General features: G+C 33.9%; 1 long non-coding RNA gene across 1 annotated transcript in view; it reads right to left on the reverse strand.

The window, feature by feature from the left end:
• Window positions 1-930: 930 nt before the first annotated feature.
• Window positions 931-12928, reverse strand: part of LOC126737036 (uncharacterized) — a 51715-nt gene continuing 39717 nt past the window's right edge. Inside the window, exons 2-4 of the long non-coding RNA XR_007660858.1 lie at window positions 2160-2504; window positions 1693-2109; window positions 931-1636 (exon numbers count right to left, since the gene is read on the reverse strand). This is a non-coding gene — a long non-coding RNA (uncharacterized LOC126737036). The remainder of the gene's footprint in view (window positions 1637-1692; window positions 2110-2159; window positions 2505-12928) is intronic.

A 12928-nucleotide genomic window follows, 5' to 3' on the forward strand; every position in this document is an offset into this window, starting at 1 on the left:
AAAATAATTGTCTTATTCTGATAAATTGGTGAAAGACCCTTATGTACCTTACCGCACCCAAGGCCTTCGTTGGCCAAGTCAGTATATTCGAACGGACTGTGCTAAGTACATTTTTCGGTTTTGCTGAATTAAACCCAGTTTCTGTAGGGTTTCTCAAATTTTCTTTTGGTTAACCAATGTCTGCTTTGCATTTGTTGGAATGATAGAGAGAATTATGCAATTCTATGGAGATCCATGGTTTTAAATGCCAGGAATAAAGACAATGAAATGAAAATACATCCAGAGTATGGTACTAGAATAAAAATATGAAGCGAGGATATTTAACTAAGTAATAACTCATAATTTAAGGAGCCTTAAGGGATGACTGTAAATAGCAAGAAAAACCTTAAAATGACTTGAAATTATATAAAATTTAGATTCCCGGCATAAAATGGGCATAACTTCAATTAACTGAAATGACTTCGAATACCAGAAAACCCTACTAAGAAACACCTAAAAAAGGTAACACCTTGACATGACCTTGAGTCTAGAATTCTCTCTCTCTCTCGTGCTAGTCTCTAACTCTGGATCTCGTGCGACGTGACCATGACTTTTTCTCTCTCTCTCGTGCATGTCTGCTTCTCTCTCGTTCTTGTGTTAGTCTCTGCCGCTTTCTCGTGCAAGTCTCTGTCTCTCTCAAGCGAGTCTTTCTCGTTCAAAAAGACCTTGAGATGTCCTTGACTTTCTCTCGTGCATGTCTGTCTCTGTCTCTCTCGTGTGACGTGATCTTGACTTTACCCTCTCTCTAGAATTCAAATATTTGAAAAATTATATGAAATTCAGATTGCAGATTCCTGGAATAAAATGGGAAATTGCTTCAATTAACTGGAATGATTTTGAATGTTAGAAAAAACTGCTTAGAAACAGGCAAATAATATAACACCTCGACATGACCTTCAGTCTTGACTCTCTGGTGCATGTCTGCCTCTCTGTCTCTCTCTATCGTTCGACGTGACCTTCATTTTACTACGTTGACTTTCTTTCTCTCTCTCTCTCTCTCATACATGTCTGCTTTTGTCTCTCTACTGTGAGTCTTGTCGGTGTTTCTAGTGCGAGTCTTTTTCTTTCTCTCTCTTTTTGGTTCGACGTGATCTTGGCATATTCTTGACTCGCTCTTGGGCATGTCTGCTTCTGTCTTTCTCGTACGACGTGACCTTGACTTCACATGACGTGCTTGTCTGGCTCTGTCTATTTCGTGCGAGTCTCTGCCTCTCCTTCTCGTTCGACGTTACTTGGGCTTGTCCTTGACTCTCATTCGTCTGTCTCTATCGTGCTATGTGGCCTTGACCTTGTTTAACTTAACCTTGACTTGACTTTGACCCTCTCTCTCTCGTGCATGTCTCTGTCTCTGGATGTCGTGCGACGTGACCTTGACTTTTTCTCTCTTTCTCGTGCATGTCTTCTTCTGTCTCTCTCGTATGAGTCTCTGCCGCTTTCTCTCGTGCGAGTCTCTGCTTCTCTCTCGTTCGAGGTGATCCTGAGATGTCCTTGACTTTCTCTCGTGCATGTGTGCCTCTGTCTCTCTCGTGCGACGTGACCTTGACGTCATCTTGACTTGACCCTCTCTCGTGCATGTCTGTCTCTAGACTTCAAGTATCTGGAAAATTATATGAAATTCAGATTACAGATTCCTGGAATAAAATGGGAAATTACTTCAATTAACTGGAATGACTCTGAATGTTAGAAAAAACGGCTTTGAAACAGGCAAATAAACGGGCAAGTAACACCTTGACATGACCTTCAGTCTTGACTCTCTCGTGCATGTCTCCCTTTCTCTCTCTCTCTCGTGCGACGTGACCTTCATTTTACTTTGCTGACATTTTTTTCTCTCTCTCATGCATGTCTGCTTCTGTCTCTCTCGTGTAAGTCTTACCGGTTCTCTCTAGTGCGAGCCTCTTTCTTTCTCATGCGAGTCTCTGCCTCTCTCTCTCTTTTTGGTTCGACGTGTTTTTGGCATATTCTTGACTTTCTCTTGTGCATGTCTGCCTCGTGCCATGTGACCTTGACTTCACATGACGTGCATGTCTGACTCTTTTTCTCGTTCCACGTTACCTTGGCATGTCCGTGACTCTTTATCATGCTATGTAGCCTTGACCGTGTTTAATTTAACATTGCCTTACCTTGACTTGCCTTGACCTTGACTTCTTCTCTCTCTCGTGCATGTCTCTGTCTCTCTAGTCCGAATCTCTGGCTTTCTGTCTCGTGCGAATCTCTTCCCCTCTCTCTCTCTCTTGTGCATGTCTATCTCTCTGTCTCTCTCGTGCGAGTCTCTGGTTGATTGATTTTCGCACCCAAAAACTTCATTGGCCAGGCCGGTATATATTCGAACGGATTTGTTCCATATTCATTTTTTCGATTTTCTTGAGTTCTATCCATCTTTGGGTTCAGTGAATTGTGAGATTAATATGCACATATTTTTTTCCAGGCAGTTGGTGGAAGTTCAGATATCCAAAAAAATCAACTACCTGGAAGAACATTTCCATGTAGTTAAAAAAGGCTTAATTACTTTATGGAAGTAAAAATGACCTCCAAGTGCCTAGAAAGGTGTTTTCAACATCCTGGAAATACGAAAAATATTTTCGAAAAAATTATTGATTTATTCCAGGCAGTTGAAGGTATCCTTGGTACTACATAAATTAATTTGTACAGTTTACCAAATATTATCGATAAAACAGAGCATTCAATTACCATTGCTTTGTTATGAGTCTATTTTTTTTTATTTGTCTAAGGCCGGTACGTTGATGTATACACCACACTCTTCCTCTTAGAAACAAGAAGGATGGAGGTATATTTAATCATTTTTCAATGAACAAAATTGCGTTGGAAATTATTGACCTGGTGACTCGTGCAGATAGAAATTGCAATAATCTTTCGACCAGTAGTAATTTCAATATTGTACCTGTAATATTGCTCCGAGATGTTCCCTTCCTCGCACACCCTAATAATATAAGTTAGAAATCCTATTATAGGACCTTCAGAACCTGGAAGAGCATTTCAAACCATTTTTGAAGTATTTAAAGTGAATTTTGATAGGCCTTCAACCATCTGGAAAAATCATATTGCCTGTAACTGCCAGGAAAACGGATTTTTTCCAGGCAGTTTTCAAAGACTTTTCAAAAATGTATTTTGGATACTACAAGAATTGCTTCCAGGTAGTACAACGCGGAAAAAATGCCTAGAAAAGGGAATCCAGGCAATTAAAGAAATAGTTTACGACTGCCTGGAAAAAGAAAGAAAATTTAGGCTTGGTCATTATGAGAGACCATTATTGGATGATTAGAGTTAAAATTAAGATATCTATTAGTATGAGTTGGTTTACGGTAAATTCTAGTTTCAAAATTACGTGAATCTTTTTTAATTAAAATATCAAGAAAAGGAAGCTGACCATCGGCTTCTTTTTCAAGAGTAAATTTTATAGTAGATTCTTTGGAGTTAATGTAATTTAAAAAATTTATAAGATATATTTCTTTATGAAAAAATATCATCAATATATCGCCACCATATTTTAGGTTTTTTATCAAATGTATTAATAACTTCAGATTCAAAATTTTCCATAAATATATTACTTAAAATTGGTGAAAGAGGAGAACCCATAGCCATACCAAAGTTTTGTTGATAAAATTCATTATTGTATTGGAAATAAGTAGTTTTTCCACAATAGGTTAAAAGCTCTAAAATTGTACTAACGCTTAGTGTTGTACGTTCTGCCAAATTATTTGTTCTTGAATCACAGGAAACTATATATAATATAGCTTTTATAAAAAAATCTACTTCCTAGAATTTTTATTTTGTGAAAATTGTCATTTGTTTCCATGTAGTTGAAACACTTGAAGACACTTTTTCACTTTTTTCTGTGCTGCCTGTAAGTAACTCTTCTGTCCTAACTAACTTAGGAAGAAAGTAGATTATCAAGTTTATTCCTGATTTGGTAATTCTACGACTCCTATTTGTTCTAAATATATAACAAGTTATACCTGAAAAATCATTCCTGGAATAAACTGGACAGAATGACTTTAAAAGAACAGGGTCGTATACCAATGGATATTCTTAATTTGGTTTTCTATAGCCAAAAATATCCACAAAGTTGTCTAGACAATGCTGGCCAATTTGGTGTTAGTAGATTAATACTAATTGGGATTTCACGTTTCTTTTGGAGTAATTGATGTTTCATGTGGTAAATTCCCGAAAAACAAGTGCCGTCAGGCCCTATTTAAAAAAAGGAGTAATATTTTACAATTTAGGGAAACAAATGACTCTTTGGCGAGAATACGTGTAAAAACATAGATAGAATTATGAAAAATTGTGCCACAGCTGCACCGACGGACGTAACTTTTTTTTCCAAATTAAGGCATTTTCATTAGTACGCATATTATGGATATTAAGAGTTTACACTGATGAAAACCTGCCGAATATGTTCTATACCAGTAAACCCTTCTTTGTAAAGAAACAGTTTATTCCATGTCTCTCAAAAAATAAACTTGCATTCGGAAACGCTTTTATTTACTTTACGTAGTCAATAAAAGTTCGTGTAGTTTATTGCGAAAAGTTCGGGTTTTCCGATGATAAATCCTAGGGCGGCCGAAAGTTTCCACTTTCCCGTAATTTTCCGCATAAATAAGAACCGCGACGATTGTTATACAGCTTGTTTGGGGGGAGATGAAAAGGGCCCAATTTACAAAACCGACGTTGTGTGCTTTTATTTTTTTTGCATAAATTGTTTTACGTAAACGTACCGGTTGGAGCATACACGCGTATAGAGAGCGAGTTTTCAAAACTCTTTTCATACGAACTTTTCAAAGTTTTTTAAGCCCCTTAGTGATTTCTTGTTCGTGCAATTTCTGGCCCCAAAATCACACTTGGAACTTTTTCAACACGTTGCGGAACACATTGAAACTTACTTTTTTGGCTTATATAGGCTTTTAGAACTTTTAAAAGTTACTTACTTAAAGGCCCCTTAATGGATGAGGATATCAGTATGGAAGCTTTTAATGAAATTCGTTGTTTCGTCACAGGTTTAATCCATGAAGGTTATGGATGCAGTGGTTAAAAAATGCTTTTTAAATATCCAAATTTTAAGCTTCCTAGTTAAAAAAAAACAAAAACTATTTTTAAGAGAAATTTCTAAAAGGGTCCCCTTGAATTGTTTTCAATGAGCGAAACTTTTACAATTTTTTGTGAAGTTGTCATTAAACTAAGAAAAAATATTTATGAAGACTTTTTATTGGTATTTTAATGCTATAAGTCGCGTTACTTTCCAAAAAACAAATTTTCAAAATTTTTGACTTAAAACTGATGAAATTTGGAAGAAAACAACTCCATAGAATCAAATGCAACAATAAAAACACTGATTTCCTTATTATTTTTTGACAAAAGTGGGAACATAAGAAAAACAGTTTTCTTCGATTTTCTGGAAATTGGTTTCATTAAAGATCTCAAAATATTTTCCAAACGCAGTTCTCCTTTAATTGCCTCAATTGTAGTTGTAAATTTACAATAAACCAAATTATACATTTATAATGAATTTTAGCTTCCATTACAACACCGTGGAAAACCATCACAAGTTATTGAATTTCCCTGGTAGGTCAGTTTTGGCGGCCATCTTAAATAGCCACGTCACGTTGTGGGCGGAGCCAAGTTTCTATCGAGGCATCACGTGAGCTTTGGTTTATTTGATATATGATTGATCACGTGACGTCTAACATATAAACAGAAGGCGTGGCTTCAGTTTGTATATTACGAGGGTTACTTGAGAAGAAACTTATTAGCTATAAATATTGTGATCTTATTCTTAAAAAAAAAGGGTCCCATCTGATGTTCCTTAGGGCTCACAAGTTCGACCTCTCTTTTTCAATGTCTTCATAAATGATATTAATGAGTTTTACATTTGCTACAATTACCTGCTTTTTGCAGATGATCTGAAACTAAGCCGTGTTTTCAAATCATTCCGATACTGCCAAAAATTACAATATAATCCGGATGACTTATTCGACTGGTGTTTGAGAAATGGTATGTTACTGAATTCCTCTAAATATAAAACTATGAGCTTTTTCCGGACAAGACGTTGTATAGAACTACAAGAGTAACCAATCCGGTCTTGAACGAGTCTCTATTATCAGAGACCTTGGTGTTGCACTTGATAAGAACCTCCAGTTTTGGGTTGAGATGCTTGGATTTTTGGAACACCCAAAAATTTATGTATATCAAGTGGTTAAAAATCCTCTACTGTACTCTTGAGTACGGATCTTGTATCTGGTATTATACTATGGAGTTCTTATTAACAGCCTGAAATTGGCTGAGCACAAGTTCTTAAAACTTTGTAGCATATAAGCTAAATATTGTACATAATAATTATGAAGATTCCTAAATACTTTAATTGCTAAATGTAGTTAATATTACAGTAACTCATCGAAGAAGAGACCTTTTAACCCTTTATAAATATTTTCATAGTAGGGTATCAGTACCTGAAAAAATTGATTTGCATGTTCCATCAATACCTACAAAAGTTTGAGTAAATTTAGAGAAATAAGCTTGAATAAATTTAACTCTAGAATAATCAGACTGGGTAATCAACATTCAGCAATTGACTTCTTTGGCTTGTTACATATCTTCCTGAGGCAGGTACAGGACACCATCCATTAATATTGTCGTTGTTTAATTATAACATAATTTGTAATTGTACACTGTTATGGTGTATTTATTTTGAAGATATTTGATTGTTAGATTTACGTATTTTATAATTGACGTTGGTCGTTGATAAATCAAATAAATAAGAAAGATAAAGAATCATTATACCGTCCAGGCAATTGAAAATCATTACTACCCCATGAAAAAACATAAGAACTTATTGAATTTCTCTGGTATGTCACTTTTGGCGGCCATCTTAAATTGCCACGTCACGTTGTGGGCGGAGCCAAGATTCTATCGAAGTATCACGTGACCTTTGGCTTATTGATTTATGATCGATCACGTGACGTCTAATATATAAACAAAAGGCGTGGCTTCAGTGACTATATTACGAGAGTTATTTAAAAATCAGAATTTTCTTAATATAAATATTGTGATTTTATCCTTATTTATTTTTAAGATACTTTATTGTTAACTTTACGTATTTTATAATTGACGCTGGTCGTTGATAAATCAAATAAATAAAGCAAATATAAAGAATCATTATATCGTCCAGGCAATTGAAAATCATTACAATACCGTGAAAAAACAATAAAACTTATTGATTTTCTCTGGTACGTCACTTTTGGCGGCCATCTTAAATTGCCACGTCACGTTGTGGGCGGAGCCAAGATTCTATCGAAGTATCACGTGACCTTTGGCTTATTGATTTATGATCGATCACGTGACGTCTAATATATAAACAGAAGGAGTGGATTCAGTGACTATATTACGAGGGTTATTTAAGAATTTGCAGAATTTCCTTAATATAAATATTGTGATTTTATCCTTATTTATTTTTAAGATATTTGATTGTTAACTTTACGTAATTTATAATTAACGCTGGCCGTTAAGAAATAAAGCAAATACGAAGAATCATTATTTCGTACAGGCAATTGGAAATCATTACAACACCGTGAAAAAACATAAGAACTTATTGAATTTCCCTGGTATGTCACTTTTGGCGGCCATCTTAAATTGCCACGTCACGTTGTGGGCGGAGCCAAGTTTCTATCGAAGTATCACGTGACCTTTGGCTTATTGATTTATGATCGATCACGTGACGTCTAATATATAAACAAAAGGCGTGGCTTCAGTGACTATATTACGAGGGTTATTTAAGAATTTGCAGAATTTCCTTAATATAAATATTGTGATTTTATCCTTATTTATTTTTAAGATATTTGATTGTTAACTTTACGTAATTTATAATTAACGCTGGCCGTTAAGAAATAAAGCAAATACGAAGAATCATTATTTCGTACAGGCAATTGGAAATCATTACAACACCGTGAAAAAACATAAGAACTTATTGAATTTCCCTGGTATGTCACTTTTGGCGGCCATCTTAAATTGCCACGTCACGTTGTGGGCGGAGCCAAGTTTCTCTCGAGGCATGACGTGACCTTTGGCATATCGATTTATGATCGATCACGTGACATCTAATATATAAACAGAAGGAGTGGATTCAGTGACTATATTACGAGGGTTATTTAAGAATTTGCAGAATTTCCTTAATATAAATATTGTGATTTTATCCTTATTTATTTTTAAGATATTTGATTGTTAACTTTACGTAATTTATAATTAACGCTGGCCGTTAAGAAATAAAGCAAATACGAAGAATCATTATTTCGTACAGGCAATTGGAAATCATTACAACACCGTGAAAAAACATAAGAACTTATTGAATTTCCCTGGTATGTCACTTTTGGCGGCCATCTTAAATTGCCACGTCACGTTGTGGGCGGAGCCAAGTTTCTCTCGAGGCATGACGTGACCTTTGGCTTATCGATTTATGATCGATCACGTGACATCTAATATATAAACAGAAGGAGTGGATTCAGTGACTATATTACGAGGGTTATTTAAGAATTTGCAGAATTTCCTTAATATAAATATTGTGATTTTATCCTTATTTATTTTTAAGATATTTGATTGTTAACTTTACGTAATTTATAATTAACGCTGGCCGTTAAGAAATAAAGCAAATACGAAGAATCATTATTTCGTACAGGCAATTGGAAATCATTACAACACCGTGAAAAAACATAAGAACTTATTGAATTTCCCTGGTATGTCACTTTTGGCGGCCATCTTAAATTGCCACGTCACGTTGTGGGCGGAGCCAAGATTCTATCGAAGTATCACGTGACCTTTGGCTTATTGATTTATGATCGATCACGTGACGTCTAATATATAAACAAAAGGCGTGGCTTCAGTGACTATATTACGAGGGTTATTTAAGAATTTGCAGAATTTTCTTAACATAAATATTGTGATTTTTATTATTATCCTTTCTTAGAAAATGTCCGTTTTTTTCTGGAGAAATTGACAAATTTATTACCGTTAAGGCAGTTGGGCCGTGTCAGTTAGTTTTAACAAAGTTTTTCCAACTTCACGGGGAGCGTTCGCCCGGAGGCTCCCTTCATCCCGGAATAAGCCTTAACTTCTAATTCACTTGATATTTCCATCTGGAGAAACCGAAAACTCTCTCTGCTCCCGTCTTCTCCGCACTTTTCCTCGGGAGTTTTTCGATTCGAGTAACGGGAGGGACACTTCCTTATAAAATCATTCTCGAAGTTTACTTTTCCTGGAGTTAGGGCAGCAGTTTCGTTTTGTTAATGTCCCTGTTTTTGCTGTATTTTCCGATCCGACGAAGGTTTATTTAGGTTACCTTAAAAGGGTTTTTGCTGCATTAAATATCCCAAATTATACCAATAGTACTTTATATTCATAACATTTGGTTACACTTGAATATGAGGACCTTACAATACACTAACAAAAAATTCGGATACTTGGAGTTTGTTTCCTATTTTCTGTCTTTTCTAGACAATTGATGTAATTTTATGATTTTTTAAATGTTGCCTCCACAAGCCTGGAAAACAGAAAAAAACCCCAACATAGTGATAAAAACGTGATTTTATCACTTGACCCTTTTAGAAATTTCTCTTAAAAATAGTTTTTGTTTTTTTTTTTGGAAAAACTATTGGTCTGCCAGAGAAATGGTTTTAATAAAAGTTATCGGGCCTAAGGAGAACTATCATCTGGAAAATATTTTATGGTTTTATAGGTAATCGTTTTCCAGAAAATCTGTTTTTCTTATTTTGTAATTTTTCTCAAAAACTATATGAAAAATCAGTGTTTTTATTTTTGTATTTGCTTTTATCAATGAATTCCCAAACTAAAGCTAGAATACTATTTTCTTCCAAGTTGCTTAATAAAGGAGTTACAAAGATTTTTTTAAAAACAGCCAGCTTTGGTTCCAAAAATTAGGAAATATTTTTTTTTTTTTGAAAAAAAAAAATTACCGCGACTTAAAACATCAAAATACCAATAAAAAACCCTTATAAATAATTTGTCTCAGTTTAATAGCAACGCCACAAGAAATTGTGAAAGTTTTGCTTATTGACAAGAAATTGAAAGATATTGACGAATATTGACCCCCTTAGATATTTCTCTTAAACATGGTTTTTATTTTTTCTTGGAAAAACTATTGGTCTAACAGAGAAATGTCCTTAACAAAAGTTATAAGGCCTAAGGAGAACTGTAATTTGAAAAATATTTAATGTTTTTATACGTAATCGTTTTCCAGGAAATCCAGAAAATCTGTTTTTCTTATTTTTCCATTTTTCTCGAAAATCAGTGTTTTTATTTTTGCATTTGCTTTTACCAATAAATACTCAAACTAAAGCTAGGATACTCTTTTCTTCCAAATTGCTTAATAAAGGAGTTATAAAGATTTTTTTAAAAAACAGCCAGCTTTGGGTCCAAAAATTTTGAAATAATGTTTTTTTTTGGAAATTAAAAAAAAAATTACCGTGACTTAAAACATCAAAATACCAATAAAAAACCCTTATAAATAATTTGTCTCAGTTTAATAGCAACGCCACAAAAAATTGTGAAAGTTTTGCTTAATGACAAGAAATTCAGGGGACCCCCTTAGATATTTCTCTTAAACATGGTTTTAATTTTTTCTTGGAAAAACTATTGGTCTGCCAGAGAAATGGCTTTTACAAAAGTTGTCGGGCCTAAGGAGAACTTTTATTTAGAAAATATTTTATGGTTTTATAGGTAGTCGTTTTCCAGGAAATCCAGAAAATCTGTTTTTCTTATTTTGTAATTTTTCTCAAAAACTATATGAAAAATCAGTGTTTTTATTTTTGCATTTGCTTTTATCAATGAATACCCAAACTAAAGTTAGAATACTATTTTCTTCCAAATTGCTTAATAAAGGAGTTATAAAGATTTTTTTAAGAAACAGCCAGTTTTGGGTCCAATAATTAGAAAATATTTTTTTTTTGAAAATTAAAAAAAAAATTACCGCGACTTAAAACATCAAAATACCAATAAAAAACCCTTATAAATAATTTGTCTCAGTTTAATAGCAACGCCACAAAAAAATTATGAAAGTTTCACTGATGAAATTGAAATGCCTGGAATAAAAATGAAAATTATTCCGAAAGTCTGGAAAATATAAGAAATTGTTTTAAATTCTTCTAAAGTGGAAATATACCTCAAATATATAGAAGATATTTTAACAATAATAATATAGAAAGATATAATATATCTTTGAGAGTCAAAGGATACAAGAATTCTTATTGTTGAATCCATTATTATTAGAGCGAAGCTCTAATAGAGAGGCTCTCCCGCAGGGGAGTTTTCGCACAAAATTCAGACCCGCCGGATAAAAGTGCTTATAACTTTGGTTGTATTTAGGTTAGAGAAAAGATGTTTAACTTTTTATAATCAAGAAATACAAGGCTACAACACGATTATTTACAAATTTTTATTTGTTTTTTTGTTTAGGAATAGGATGCTTTTAAAGTCAAACAAAAAATTTTTGTCCAATTTTTCCAGTCTTGATTCGATACAGATCGCAACGGTTCTTTGAATATTATGAAACTCTACAGATCGATTAGAGTTTTTGGGAGACAGTGCGTTATAGTTTTTGGTTATTCTCAGCATACGGAAAGTATTTTTTTTTAAAGTCCAAAGTTTTAGACATGTGTGATCTTCTAGCTGCTCTGACGGTTTAACGATATCTTTCCGAAAATAATGACTCACAGAAGATATGTTCGCCTTATTGGGAGCTACAAATTTTATTGAGAATTTTTTTTCAAATAATAGTTTCTTTTGGGAGAAAAATCAAAAAAAACCTCAAAAAGTTGATTTTTTTTAGTTTTTTCGGGATTAAATTTTTATGATGCAAAATTTAGAAAAATTTTATTTAGATTAATTACACCTCCATTCTTTCCAAATAAAACGGCGTATTAAGTTTAACGCTATCATTTATATAGGGTGAGCAGTGCTCAGTCAAAAATACCCTTTTTTACACTTTTTTTTTTCAACCCTAATAACTTTTTAGTGGCGCCCCCTAGAGCCAAATGGCTTATGGGCTGTTTGTAGCGTGTGACAAGAAGAATGTTTTGCAATATTAACCGTACTTCTAAGTAAAACCGTTTTTGAGTTATGAATTTTTTAAAATTTTTTGATTTTGGAAATTAATTGTGAGCATCCTGTAAGTTATAGATAAACCAAAACCAATCGAGCAGATGCGCCATTCAGTTTACTATAACATACTAAAATTTCATTTTTTCACTATTTTTACAAGTACTCTAAAAGTATTTTTTTTTTTCAAAAAAGTCCCAAGCACGAAAAATCGCCAAAAATCACCCTGCACACTGATGAATTCTCAAAGTCGCCCATGCGTCTCCATGGCAACGGAAACGGCAATTTTCGCGAAAAAGGACCCTTTTTATAATCGAAATTTAACTACTAAAACCGATTGGAATCGGTCCAGAATTAATGTTAAACTGTTCCTAAGGCTTTATGCTATTTTTCCATATACAAGTCATAAGGTAAAAACCTTTTTTTATACCCGAAATCATCGTCTGAAAATGGTCGATTTTGACGTCTACGCGCGATTTTAATGGCGACTTTTACGGCGGTTTTGACAACATGGCGTCAACGTGGATGAATCGCCTCGGACTTGCTTCCTAATTTCATTGATAAAATGCTTAAAATAGCTCAGAACTTCCTCAAATTGTTATGGAATTATTCAAGAGACTCTGGAGAATCCGAATATGTGCATATCTTTTACCAAATCGGGTTCTTTTAGCCGTGATAATTCGCAACGTTTTGACGTTTTAGCATTTTCCGTGTATTATTATAATATTCATGCGACACAGTGGTCTATACAAGGCATTTTGCTAGACAAAAATTA

This window comes from Anthonomus grandis, chromosome 6, assembly GCF_022605725.1.
Source record: "Anthonomus grandis grandis chromosome 6, icAntGran1.3, whole genome shotgun sequence".
In the NCBI taxonomy this organism is placed as follows: domain Eukaryota; kingdom Metazoa; phylum Arthropoda; class Insecta; order Coleoptera; family Curculionidae; genus Anthonomus; species Anthonomus grandis.